Raw genomic sequence first — 13,907 nt, 5'->3', positions numbered from 1 at the left:
AGGAAGTAGGAAGGAGTCACTTCCTTCCAAACTAAAGCCCTTGAGTCCCAGGGAGGTTTTTTCAAGCACAGAAGCATGAATCATCCCCAGGTGAGTGTTCTGACAGTGAAGAGTAGTGGAAAGATCCCAAGGTGGGTGGTCAGGGGATCTGGTCCTGGTTCGTGCTTTGTTCCATTTGGCCCACCAGGATACCCACTGGCGGGATGGGATTCCCTAACATCGTCATTCCTTTTTTTTGGCCTAGAACCACTTCTATCCTTGCCCAGATATCTTCTGGTCCGAATACTGCTGTCCTTAGGCTTCCCTGGTGCCTCAGTGATAAAGCATGTACCTGTCAGTGCAGGAAACATGGGTTCGATCCCTGGTGAGCGAAGATCCCCCGTGCCTCAGAGCAACTGAGCCCCCTGCACTGCAGCTGTTGAGCCTGCGCTCCAGGGCCTGGGAGCCACAGCTGCTGAAGCCTGCGCACCTTAGAGTCTCTGCTCTGCACCAAGAGAAGCCACTGCAGTGAGAAGCCTGTGCATTGCAACTAGAATATAGCCCCTGCTCACTGCAACTAGAGAAGAGCCCACATAGTAACAGCGAGCCAGCACAGCCAAAAGTAAATAAAACCATAAATATGTAAAAGAATATTGTTATCCTTTTAGATCCAGCTCAGATCCCATCTCCTGAGTGAAGCCTTCATCTTCCAATCCAGATGTGAAGGGAGGGTGTCAACTCTTTGCTCTGAACCCCTATGGAGAAATGTATATACCTCTCTTAGGAATGGGCTTCCCCAGTTGCTCAGATGGTAAAGAATCTCATATGGCAGGCCTGAGTTCATTCCCTGGATTGGAAAGATCCCCTGAAGAAGGGCATGGCAACTCACTCCAGTATTCTTGCTTGGGAAATCCCATGGACAGAGGAGTGTGGCAGGCTGCAGACCACAGGATCACAAAGAGTGGGACATTACTGAAGCAACTTAGCATGCATGCCTGCTCTTAGGAGACTTCACTTTGTTCTGCTTCACCATTTTCTTATGAGTTTCTGTTTTTCTCTAAATTACCTCCATTAATTTTTCCCTCCTTGAGAGCAAAGATCATATTTGTGGAGCTCCTTTATTACCTAATTTATGGTAGATACTCAAATATTTGTTGACTGAAAGATTCCCTTTTATTCAGTAAAGAGTCATGGCCCATGGTATGGACTCACTCATTAGCTGTGTGACTCTGGGCAAGTTGCTTAATCTGTTTGTGTATCAGCTTCCCCAGCAGTAAATGGGAATAATAGTACCTATTGCACAAGGCTGTATTGAGGAGTCAGTGAGCACTTAGCCTGGCTAGTGCTAGTCCAGAATGTGTTACTCTCTCAGTTGTGTTCAACTCTTTGCGACCTGATGGACTATAGCCTGCCAGACTCCTCTGTCCATGGAATTCTTCAGGCAAGAATACTGGAGTGGGTTGCCATTTCCTTCTCCGGGGGATCTTCCCAACCTTGTGATCAAACTTGGGTCTCCTGCATTGCAGGCAGATTCTTTACCATCTGAGCCACCAGGGAAGCCTGGTGCTCGTTCAGTCTTCCTTCAAAATATCAGAGCAGGACATACTGTCATTAGTATTGAAACACCAACGGGTAATTGGAATTTTCTCCTCCCTAATTCAGTGGCTTCTTCCCTCATACCCGAATCTGACATGGCCAAACCACTAGTGAGATGTAAAACCCTCCTGGAGAGCTTTATTTGTTTTTAAAATTAATTAATTAATTTTTGGCTGTGCTGGGTCTTTGTTGCTGCGTGAGGGCTGTCTCCAGTTGTGGCAAGCGAGGGCTACCCCTGGTGGTGGCTTCTCTTTTTGCAGGGCACGGGCTCTAGAGCATGTGGGCTCAGTAGTTGTGGCACGAGGTCTTAGTTGCCCTGAAGCATGTGGAATCTTCCCAGACCAGGAGTCGAACCCATGTTTCTTGCATTGGCAGGTGGATCCTTAACCACTGTGCCACCAGGGAAGTCCAGAGAGCTTTACATTGTCCTAGATATTTGCACAGATTCCTTGGTTTAGGTTTATCTTGGAAAAGTAAGATTCTACATTGTGTTTTCCAGTTAATCTCAGAGATTTATTTGTTAATTTGCACTTGTTTTGTTTTTACAAGAAGGAATGCCTTTAGCTGGGTTCCTGAGGACCCACAGAAGTTATTCTATTAGTGAAGTTAAGTAGAAATAGAGCAGTCATGTTACAGAAGGTTTATAATGACCAGGTCCGTGAGTAAAGTCAACATCCTGTGATGATTAACACACTTTTCAACTTAAGTGAAATGAAGACAGTTTTCTATACCAAACAGTCAAACAAATGTAGATTCCTGTAACAGTCATAGGCTCCGGGTTATAGCAAACGATACTTAGAATTATGAAAACAGCCCTTCTAATATTGATGGAAAAAGCCCTTTGACCCTTTAGGAAAACTAAAACAAGGACCTAATGTATAGCACAGGGAACTATCCTTAGTCTTTTGTAGTAACCTACAAAGGAAAAGAATCTGAAAAAGAATGTGTATATTTAGCTTTTATATATGAATATGTGTGTAACTGAATCACTTTGCTGTACACCTGAAATTAATATAATTAACACAACATCAGCTATACTTCAATTGAAAAAAATGAATAAAATGAGAAGGTAAAAAAAGAAAAAGAAAAGATTTTGAATCCGTTTTAGCAGGACAGGATACAGAATAAATAAAGATTTAACTTATATTTTGTGGCCTCTAATATGTAGACATTTCCTCACTTATTTCTATTTCAAAAATATTTATTTTATGTCCTTACTTGGCTGCACCAGGTCTTAGTTGCAGCATGGAGGACCTTTGATCTTCTTTGTGGCATCTGGAAACTTTAGTAGCTTCATGCAAACTCGTAGTTATGGCATGTGGGATCTATAATAGTTCCCTGACCAGGGGTTGAACCCGGGCCCTCTGTATTTCAAGTACAGAGTCCTAGCCACTGAACGACCAGGGAAGTCCCTCCTCACCTATTTTCTTATCTTTCCAAAAACCAAGGTTAATGACTACCCAGGACTTGCCTTTCTCAAGCACTTCTATCTAAGCCAGAGGTATCTGGTATATAGGTTTTTTTAATTCTACCGGTGAGGTTGGATTATCAGATGAAAGAAGTTGAGATGCTGCAGAGAGAAGGGGTCAGATGAGGTAACTAGTGGAGTGAAAGGGAGAAGCAACATGTTGCTCTGATCGTGTTTCTCTGCTTGCTGTCAAGCACAGTGAAGCTGTATACTGCTGGCGCTCGGCCTGTTTTGCTGCCCTCAACCACAAATGACTTGTTTCAGAATCTTTTCCTTTTGTAAGGCCTGGGTTGGTCGTAAGGTGGTGCTTCTTTTCACAGTCCCTGCGTCTGGCACCTGGCAGTAAGGCCTGAGGGAAACGGGGTCTTTCCAAGCCCCGCTTTCTTCCAAGGAGGGGATGAGACTACAGACTCCTTTCTTTGAGGTCTTTCCAGGCAAAGCCTGAGCATGTCTGCCCATCCTCTGCTCCATACTGGCTGGAGTGGGGAAAGGAGGAGGCTGCCTGGGTGAGCATCGTCGTCCTCTGCAGTTGCCTTTCTCCTTTTAAGGACATTGATTTTGTCTTTGTTCTGACAAACAAATAAGAAGATTTTCCATGGAGAACTGGACAATCAGAGGAACTTCAAGGCTGGGGCCCTGTTCCTGCTTCTCTACAGCGTTGCCAAGGGGGAAGGGAAAGGGAATAGGGAAGAGACGCTTGGAAAACTTAACTGCTTCCTGAGAAGGTTTTATATTTCTATTAAAAGTATACTGCACGGACTTCCCTGGTGATGCAGTGGTTAAGACTCCATGTTTTCCCAGGGAGCATGGGTTCAGTCCCCGATTGGGGAACTAAGATCCCACATTCCACACAGTTAGGCCTAGATAAATGAAAACATAAATAAAAATTCTTTAACAAGAACAACAACAAAAGAACACTGCAGTTTACCACCATCACACACTGAATGCTCCAGTGCGGCTGAGAGGGAGTGCAGGACAGTAACCATGGAGACAGTGTGCCACGGAAAGCAGCATTCGGGGGTTGGAAAGCTGAGTGTTGACTGAAGAAGACAAACAGGCCTGAGGAAATTTGGAGGTTAGCCTTGTTGTTCTCCCTGCTCAGGCACGTTTGGAACCTGTGGGGAAAAGTCTTGATCCACCCCATTTCTCCTCTATTACTTCTCTGTTTCTCCTCTCTTACTGCAGGAGTTTCTAAACACATCCTGCATGCTGGTGTTTGCTCCGACCCCTGGGTTCCCTGGACAGTAAGTGTGCACACGTATGAGAAGGTTACTTTCATCAGGGAGGCCTTTCCTTCATTCTGAAATTATTTTCTTCCCTCCTCCTTCTCCTTTTTAAAAACACAATGATATTGACAGTGTTCCCCTTGCCAAATGTCTTTATGGACAAAATTAAAAAGCAAGTATTTGTACTGGAAAAATGTTTTAAAATATATGTTGGGCCCCACAATTTGGATTTCCTGAGTAGTAAAATTAAGAATTAAAAGGTTTGAGAAGCACTGTGTGGTCATACAGTGTGCCCCTTTGTCAACACAGTCCGTCCACCCCGCTCCTGCAGACTGGGTGGCCGTCCTCGCCCCAGTCCTATTTGTGGAAACACTCGTCTTCACCCAGGCTCAGCTCAGGATGCCACGCCTGCAAGCACACCAAGGCTAATAAGAAAAGACACAAACCTCAGAGACACCCCTAGTAGTGTGAGAATGACAAAAGTTATATTACAAAATGATGGGAAGGGGAAGATGGAAGGATTGTTCAATAAATAAATGGGAAACACAAGTGGCCAATAAGCATATGGAAAAAGTACTCTCCCTGACTAGATATCAAAGAAAGACAAGTGAAAACATCAGCGGTATACTGTTTGTCGCTTATGAAAAGTAAGCTTATTTTAAGTATTGTTATAAGTATTTGGGGAAAGTCTCAAGATCTGCTGGCATAAACTGGCAGATGAAAGAAGGATCCAGTTACCAGCAGAAGGAAAAGAAACACTGAGTAGGTAAAAACAGTAAGGACCCATTGCAGAAGTTTTCAAATTTTGGCCTTTTTTTTTCTGAATGAATTCCCAGAAATACAATTATTGCATGAAAGTGTATGGACACATTTACGGCTCTTGTTTCTTTCCCAAATGATTCCCAAATGCTGATTTATCCTCCCATTAGTACAGGAGAAAGCCAAGCTTTGAAAATTAAAGATAAGGTCTTCCCTGGGGGTCCAGCGGTCAATGCAAGGGGCCATCCCTGGTCAGGGAACAAAGATCCCACATGACACATAACCCAGCCAAAAATTAAAACTGAAGAAAAACTAACAAGCTATGAACCAAGCAAAAAAGTACAACCGTACTGCTATGGATATATCTAAGCGAACTGTTGAGTCTTGGGACCCTCAGGAGTCTAGTCCTGGCTCTTGGTTATAGGCTTGGCTTGCACACCAAACAGCTATGAGCAAAACTCCTGCTTTTTATGTGTCATTGTGTGCAAGTATGAGAAGAAAGGCTTGGACTAGTTGAATTTATTTTATTTTATTAAAAATTGTTTTATTTTTGGCTACACAGGGTCTTTGTTGCTGCACACAGGCTTTTTCTAGTTGTGACAAGCAGGGGCTGCTCTTCATTGTGGTGCACAGGCTGCTCACTGGAGTGGCTTCTGGTTGTGGAGCACAAGCTCGAGGTGCAGGAGTTTCAGTAGCAGCTCAAGGGCTGTAGAGTGCTGGCTCAGGAGTCTTGTTGCATGGGCCTAGTTGCTTCTTGACATGTGGACTCTTCCTGCACCAGAGATCGGACTCATGTCTCCTGCATTGGGAGGCGGATTCTTATCCACTGAACCATCAGGAAAGTCCCAGGAGTAGTTGATTTTAAAGATCTCTTGTAGCATTAATATTTTATAACTCTGCAGCAGTTTTTATACAGCTTTCAAAGGTTTGGGGCATTTAACACAGGAATAATAGCTGACCCTGTGTTTTTTTCCTAGGAGCCAAGACAAGCTGATACACAGTAGGAGTCCTGAGCAGGAGAAGTGCATGAAATGTCAGTCTGTAACTCACCAGTCTTGCTCATTGGTACACATAAGACCTCCTTTGGGGACCCCCACAATTACCTGGGGAGCACTTTGCCTGGATTTGTGGGTCTACATTTCGAGGTAGAGATAAGATCTACAGAAGATGAAGAGGAAGTATATTAGGTATGTCCTAACTGCACTTTTAGTCTACAATTATTTATGCAACACTTGTTCTGTGCCAGGCGCTTTCCTAGGTTCTGAATACTAATACTTGGCAGTAAGAAAAAAAAAAAATCCTTCCCCTCAGTGAACATTCTCATGAAAGGAAAAAACAATAAACAAAGCAAGTAAGTGAAATACATAGTATGTCAGACGGTGACAGATTCTATGGAGAAAAATAAAGAGAATAAGGGAATTATGGGAAAAATCACAACTTAAAAAATTTTAGAGCATTTTTTTATATTTTAAAATTTTTAATTGGAAGATAATTGCTTTACAGTGTTGTGTTGGTTTCTGCTGTACAACATTGTGAATCATCATAGCTCTCTCTCTCTCTCTCTCTCTATATATATATATATATATGTAGCCCCTCCTTCTTGAGCCTTCCTCTCACCCCTGCTTTTTAGAGCAGTTGTAGGTTCACAGCAAAATTGAGAAGATGATGCAGAGATTTCCCATAGATCTCCTGTCTCCACACATGTACAGCCTCCCACATTATCAACATCCCCACACCCTGGTCAGCTTGGTACATTTGTTAACAATTGATGAACCTATATTAACACATCACCAACATCGTCCAAAGTCCATAGTTTACATTAGGGATCGCGTTTGGTGGTATGCTCAGCCTCTCACATTATCAGCACTCCCCCTGCCCCTGCCCCCAGTCAGCTTGGTACATCTGTTACAACTGGTGAACCTACGCTGACACATCTTCAGCATCCAAAGTCCATAGTTTACATTAAGGTTCACTCTTGGTGTTGTATATTCTGTGTGTTTGGACAAGTGTATGATGACATGTATCCACCATGGTGTCATATAAAGCTGATCCAGGAAAAGGAAGGTATTGAATAATATCCTCTGAACTGAGAAGGAACTTTGAGATAGAAAAATGAAGGGGCAACTTCCTAAACTACAATTACAAAGTTTCTTGTGGGGAATTTACATATAAGCAGCTGGACAATCCAGAAGGTACAGGGGGCTGTAAAGGGGCCAAAGCTAAAAACAGAATCTGAAAAAAGAAAAAAGAGAATCTAACTACCATGTGAGAAGCAGGGCTGCACAGACTGGAACCTTGGTTTTTTCCTAGCCTCGGGGGGTATCATAATCTGCATCAGCAAAAGGCATTCTTTCAGTTTTCATATCAGATGAAGGTAAGGGTAAAAGTTGACAGAGAACTTCCCTGGCTTGGGCACATTCTTTGTGAATGGGCTTAAGTTCAGTAACAAGAGGGGAGAACTGCAGGCCTAAGATGGAACTGACAGTATGGAGTCAGTGTGGATCAGCCACATTCTCTGCCCAGAAAAGTCCTCTGTGCTCTTCCTGTTCTTCCCACCTTCCTCCCAACGCCTGGCTGATCTTTTTATTGCCTCCATAGTTTTGCCTTTTCCAGTGTGTCATAGAGTTGGAATCATATTGTATGTGATATTTCAAGTTGACTTCTTTCACTAAATAATATGTATTTCAGTATTCTTATTGTCTTTTCATGCCTTGATAGCTCATTTCTTTCTGACAATAAATAATACTCCATTTTCCAGATGAGCCACCGTTAATCCATTCATCTACTCAAGCACACCTTGGTTGCTTCCAAGTTTTAGTAATTGGATAAAATTATTTTCAGCATCTACCTGCAGGTTTTTGCATGGATGTAAGTTTTCAACTCCTTTGGGTAGGTACTGAGAATGTGATTGATAGATCGTATGGTAAGGGTAGGGTTAGTTTTGTAAGACACTGCCAGCTGTCTTTCAAAGTGGCTGTACCATTTTGCATTCCTATCAGCAATGAATGAGAGTTCCTTTTGCTCCACATTCCTGCCAGCATTTGGTGTTGTCAGTGTTCTGGATTTTGGGTATTCTTAATAGGTGCTTGTTTTTTCTTAATTCAATATTTATTTATTTGGCTGCTCCAGGTCTTAGTTGCATCTTGTAGGATCTAGTTCCCTGACCAGGGATTGAACTCAGGCCCCCTGCATTAGGAACATGGAGTCAGCCTCTGGACCACCAGGGAAGGTTCCTCTAATAGATGTTTTAATGGTGTCTCATTGTTGCTTTAATTTGCATTTGTCTGATGACATATGATGTGGAGCATCTTTTCATATGTCTGTCATTTGTGTATCTTCTTTGGTGAGGTGTCTGCTAAGCTAGCTCTTTGTTCTCCCTCTTTTTATGTGATTGGTGCTACTCTGAAGCCTTTTTTTAAAAAGTCTTTATTAAATTTGTTACAATATTGCTTCTGTTTTTATACTTTGTTTTTTAGCTGTGGGGCATGCGGGATCCTAGCTCCCTGACCAGAGATCAAACCAGCACCTCCTGGGTCGGAAGGCGGAAGCCTTAGCCTCTGGACCACCAGGGAAGGCCCTCCTCAACACTTTAAATATTTCACTTTACTCTTTTGCTTGATTGGTTTCTGAGAAGTTGTATGTAATTCTTATCTTTGCTCCTGTGTAAGTGATGTGTGTTTTCTCTCTGGCTTCTTTCAGAATTTTTCTTTATGTTTGATTTTATGTAGTTTGAAAATGATATGCCTAGGTATAGTGTTGTTGTTGTTATTTTTTTTTGAGGAGGGGGCATTTATCCTTCTTGCTCCCTCTTGGCTATCTGGATCTGCCATTTTGTGTCTGATGTTAATCAATTTGAGGAAATTCCCATTACACTTGTCACACTTTTTGTAGTTGTCCCATAGTTCTTGGATATTTTTTTTCTGTTGTTTAGTCTTTGTTTTCTTTGATTTTTTAATTTGGAGTTTTCTCTTGAGATATACTTCAAGCTCAGAGATTCTTCCTCAACTCTGCCCTGTCAGCTCACAAGCCCATCAAAAGCATTCTTCATTTCTGTTAGAGTGTTTAATCGTTAGTATTCCTTTTTGGTTATTTCTCAGAATATACATCTCTGTTGCTTACATTGCCCATCTCTTCATGCACACTATCTGTTTTACCCATTATTAGAGTCCTTAGCATATTAATCATAGTTGTTTTAAATTCCCTGTCTGATAATTCCAACATTCCTCCATGTCTGGTCTTGATGCTTGCTCTGTCTCTTGAAGCTGCGTATGCTCTTAGTATGCTTTATAACTTTTCTTTAGATTTTTGTTTTGATGTGGACCATTAAAAAAAAATCTTCATTGAGTTTGTTACAAGATTGTTCCCATTTTAAAAATGTTTTGGTTTTTTGACTGCAAGGCATGTGGGAATCTTAGTTCCCTGACCTGGGATCAAATTGGGGCCCTCATTAGTGAGAGCAGGGAGTCTAACCACTGGACCGCCAGGGGATTCCTGACAGGGAGTGTTTTATAGGCCAGTGATTAGGCCTCAGTCTTTTAGTGAGCCTGTGCCTCTGAACTGTGAGTTTCATAAGTCTTTCTCAGTTTTTTTTTTTTTTCTCTCTGCCTTTTTTCTGACCCACTTGGATGGGACAGGATGCTTATAGGAGGCTGAAGTTGGATATTTCCCTTTCTGCAGGTCTGTTAGGCTTGATGAAACCCTGGCAGGTTAAGTTCTGATTAGCTAGTTTCTCCTTGGGGCTTCCCTTGTGGCTCAGGCGGTAAAGCGTTTCTCCTGAGGGTAGTCCCTGTTAAGAACAGAGTGCTCTGCAGTATTTCAAAATAGTTCCTTAGATTTTTCTCCAGTATTTACTGCAAGAAGTTGATTGAGTTCTTGAAGATAAAATTCACAAAAGCATGCCCCTCCCACCCTTGTAACCATGTCCTTTTGAAGATTTAACTCTTAGACTTGTCCACACTCTCTGAATTGTTTCCAGCAATTCTCCAAGTTTTAGTTCCAGTTTCCCTAGCCCAACACCGGTTCCAGTGGAGGTTTCTCTCCAGTGTGTTGCGGTTCTCTGCAGTTACCTGTTTCTCCAATTTTGGGAGGTAGTCGTTTGCCCTGTGACCTCACTTCTTTTATGGATCTCAGAAGAGTTTTTTGATTTTTCAGCTTGGTTAGCTTTTTACTTGTTGTTAAAATGGAATGTCAGTTTCCAAGCCCTGTACCTGTGGGACCAGAAAGGGCAACAGATTACAGTTTTAAATAATACACTCCCTTAACTTCCTTGCTCTGTCATACCTCGCCTGCCTGAATTCACATCTCTCCATTTGTCTCTTTTCTAGATTTCACAGGTTTTTCAATTTAATTTTTAAGATGAGCAATACTTTAGTGTGGTGCAGAAAACAAAACTAAATGGTACCAGCACCCAGCTTTTCTCCCTTGAATAAGGATCTCAATCCTGTTAGAGATAGGCTGTCATATCTGTGGGATTTTCCTCCCTCTGTTTTTCTTTTAAATTTATTTTTAATTGGAGGATAATTGCTTTGCAGTGTTGTGTTGGTTTCTGCCCTACAATAGTGTGAATCAGCCATAAATATACTTATGTCCCCTCACTCTTGAACCTCCCTCCCACGCACCCCACTCTGTTTTTGTCTGTGTGTTTTTGGTTATGTTCAATTCACAATTGGTAATGCTCAGTAAAGACTATTCTGAACCTTATTTTCATTTTTAAGGTAGTTCCATATTGGTTTATACAGAGCTTCCTCATTCTTGGTCATGGCTACAAGGTGTCTCATTTTATGCTTGTATAATTTAGCTAACCACTTCCCTTTGGATCCATTTAGACTGTTTCAAACCATTTGCTATTATGAACAATGTTGCAGTAAATAACCTTGTATAATTGTGATTTTATACACAATAAAGTCTATCCGTAGAACATGTTCTTAGAAGTAGAATTTTCTCTGTCGAAAGTAGACATGTTTTTCAATTGGGAAAATTTGTTCCTGGAATTTGTGCCAATTTGCATTCCTCAAGTAATGAAGAAGGGCTCATGTCCCCCCACCCCCCATCAACAAAGTTTTATCAATTAAAAAATTTTTTTTTTACCAGTGAGCTAGGTGAAAATGTGACATGTGGGGGCAAAAAATGTATATCATACATTATCATAGGATATCATACATTATCATAGGATATCATACATTATCATAGGATAATTCATACTGGAGAAAAATCATAAACAATGAATTTTATGAGAATTTTCAAAGGGAAATTGGAATTTGTTAGGTGTTGTTGAATCATAGTGGAAAAAACCTAATGAATGTAAGGAATGTGGGGAAACTTTTTTAGGTGGCAATCTTGACTCGCTGAACATCAGAAAATTCACAGTGGAAAAATGCCATAGGAATGTAATGAGTGTGGGAAAAGTTTCTAGAAGAGTTCATACATTGTTCAACATCAGAAAATTCATTTGAGAAAAATCCCTGTGAGTACATTGAGTGTGGAAGAGCCCTCAGCTACAGCTTAGGTTTCATTGAACATCGGTGAATTCATACTGGAAAAAATCTAATGAATGTAAGAAGTGGGGAAACATTTAGATATAATTCAGCCTTAACAGTTCAGAGACTTCACGGTAGAAGAGAAACTGTTTCAATATAATGACTACAGGAAAACCTTTCCTCAGAGCCCACATCTCATTCTATATCACTGAGTCTACTCATGAGAGAAACCCTATAATTTATTGAATGCTGTGAAACCTTTAATCAGCTCTTGAACATCAAATAATTCATTCTGGAGAGAAACTCTGTGAAGAGAAACTCTAACATCACAAGTGTTGGAAGGTCTTCAGTTATACTGATGGTTGAGACCCAGAGAATTCATACAGGAGAGAAATTGGCTGTAATAAATGTGGACATGAAAAAAAAAAAAGAACAAAACTATGGACATGCTCGCTGACCTAGGTCAAGCTTCACAACGACATCAAAGACTTCATTTCAGGGAAGAATCCTATGAATGTAATGAATGTGGTGATACCCTCACTAGACATGTGCCTGAGAATCTGCTTCTGAAAAAAGAGAATAAAACTTGAGCAATTGGAATGTCTCCATGTATTTATTTTGTGATGTGAAGCTGCTGGCAGGTCTCTGTATGCACTGCCTTGGTTCATACATTTCCTACATGAGTCCTGGATGAAATGGTAAACATGGAAGAAAGTTTGTTTCCATTTCCTCTTTCTAAATCAGCAGAAGTACCACACCAGTTGGAAAAGCACTGGACGTAATCCTTGGAAATTAATGGAAGCTTTCTGACTTGTGCCATGTAAGTAGCTCAAATGTCCTTGTCAACCAGGGTCAGAGCTCCTGATAGCTCTTGTAGTAATTCTCTACCTGGAATTAGGGAAATGCAAGAAGATCTTGAGCTGAAGGGTCCCGGCAAGCTTTCCACCACCAAGAAGTAGTTTATATTGGGAAGAAAGATTCCAGGGTGCTGTGGTATAAGAGCCCTCATACCTTTGAAAGGGTTGAAGGGTGGATTGATTGTCCCTGGTAAAAATGAAGAGAAGTGGATGATGACTGATAAAGTTATTTTCTGAAACTTAATGTTGATTGAATTAGCCACTAGGGTGGTGTATATTAAAGAGGAGGATGTGAAGATGCATTCATGCTTGTGAGAATTAATGCTCAGTTGTTTCCCAGAACCCTGCTTCTGTGTGTCTTCTCAAACTTGCCCATTTCCTCTCAACACATGCAAGACTAGGGGTACAGATTCCCGAGCAGATACCCTTTCAAGACAGAATGTGAGGCCAGGACCAGAGTGAGTGTCTGAGGTACGGAATTCCTGGAGGCATTTGATCACTTGCATGACCTTGTGCCTCTTTTGGCTCAGTCTAGTCCTGGCCCTGCAGGGAAGCCCTAGAGCTTGGATGGCTTGCTTGGAGGGGACTGAATGGAAATTTGGATTTTAGGGGGTCTTGGAACAGCTGGAGCAGAGAGGAAGGGATGGAAGGAAAAATGAAGGAAACATTTGGGAGGAAGCTAGCTGAGGGAAAGAGCTGTAGGAATGGACTTAGTCACAGAGCCGGCTGGAAAAACTGAGTGGCTCTAAGACAAAGCTCTCCCATCTTCTGAGGCACCAGTAATGGCCCTCCCTGTGTCCACTGACTCGTTTACTAAGTGCCGCCGTGCTTGACACATCGCTGTTAGAAGCATGCTTTGAGACTTCCCTGGCAATCTGGTGGTTAAGACTTTGCCTTCCAATGCAGGGGGTGTGGGTTCAATCCCTGGTCTGGGAGTTAAGATCCTACAATGCCTCTTGGCCTAAAAACCAAAATATAAAAAGAAGCAACATTATAACAAATTCAATAAAGACTTTATAAATAGTACACATCAAAAAATCTTTAAAAAAATGGTTTGGTTGGACTCTTCCCAAGGTCTTTAGAGGCTAGCTCACGTAATGATTCTTTATCATAAAGGTGTTGCGGTTATTATTACTACTTTTTATGGCTTTGTTATAAAAAGAGAGAGAGAACTCAATGGTCTAGGCTGCACAAACTCTGCCCATTCCCAAGATTTCCAGGGCTGGCCCTTAACAAGCTCTTGGGGGATAACCTTTGAGCCCTTGGGATATCTTGCCTGCTAAGAGAATTTGTATATCTGAGGCCTTGGGCCATACCAGATAGTTTCTGTTAACAATGTGATGCATCCTGAACACCTGCTTTTGTATCCTATGGGCTTGGGCCACACTGCATCTGGGCCAAAGACTGAAGAGCTAAGGTCAGTCACACTGGCACTCCATGCTTCCATGACTGACCCCCAGCAGAAATCCTGAACTGCAAGGCTTGAGCTTCCTTGGTTGGCAACACCATGTATGTGTTGTCATATATTGTTGCTGGGAGAATTATA

General features: G+C 41.8%; 1 non-coding gene across 1 annotated transcript; it reads right to left on the bottom strand.

The window, feature by feature from the left end:
• Positions 1-2,909: 2,909 nt before the first annotated feature.
• TRNAS-UGA (transfer RNA serine (anticodon UGA)) lies at positions 2,910-2,982 on the bottom strand. Its single transcript has one exon. It is a non-coding gene; the product is annotated as a tRNA-Ser (tRNA).
• Positions 2,983-13,907: the final 10,925 nt, after the last annotated feature.

This window comes from Ovis canadensis, chromosome 11 (genome assembly GCF_042477335.2).
Source record: "Ovis canadensis isolate MfBH-ARS-UI-01 breed Bighorn chromosome 11, ARS-UI_OviCan_v2, whole genome shotgun sequence".
Classification (NCBI taxonomy): domain Eukaryota; kingdom Metazoa; phylum Chordata; class Mammalia; order Artiodactyla; family Bovidae; genus Ovis; species Ovis canadensis.
Note: the sequence above shows the minus strand (reverse complement) of the source record. Positions and strands in the feature narration are given on the sequence as shown.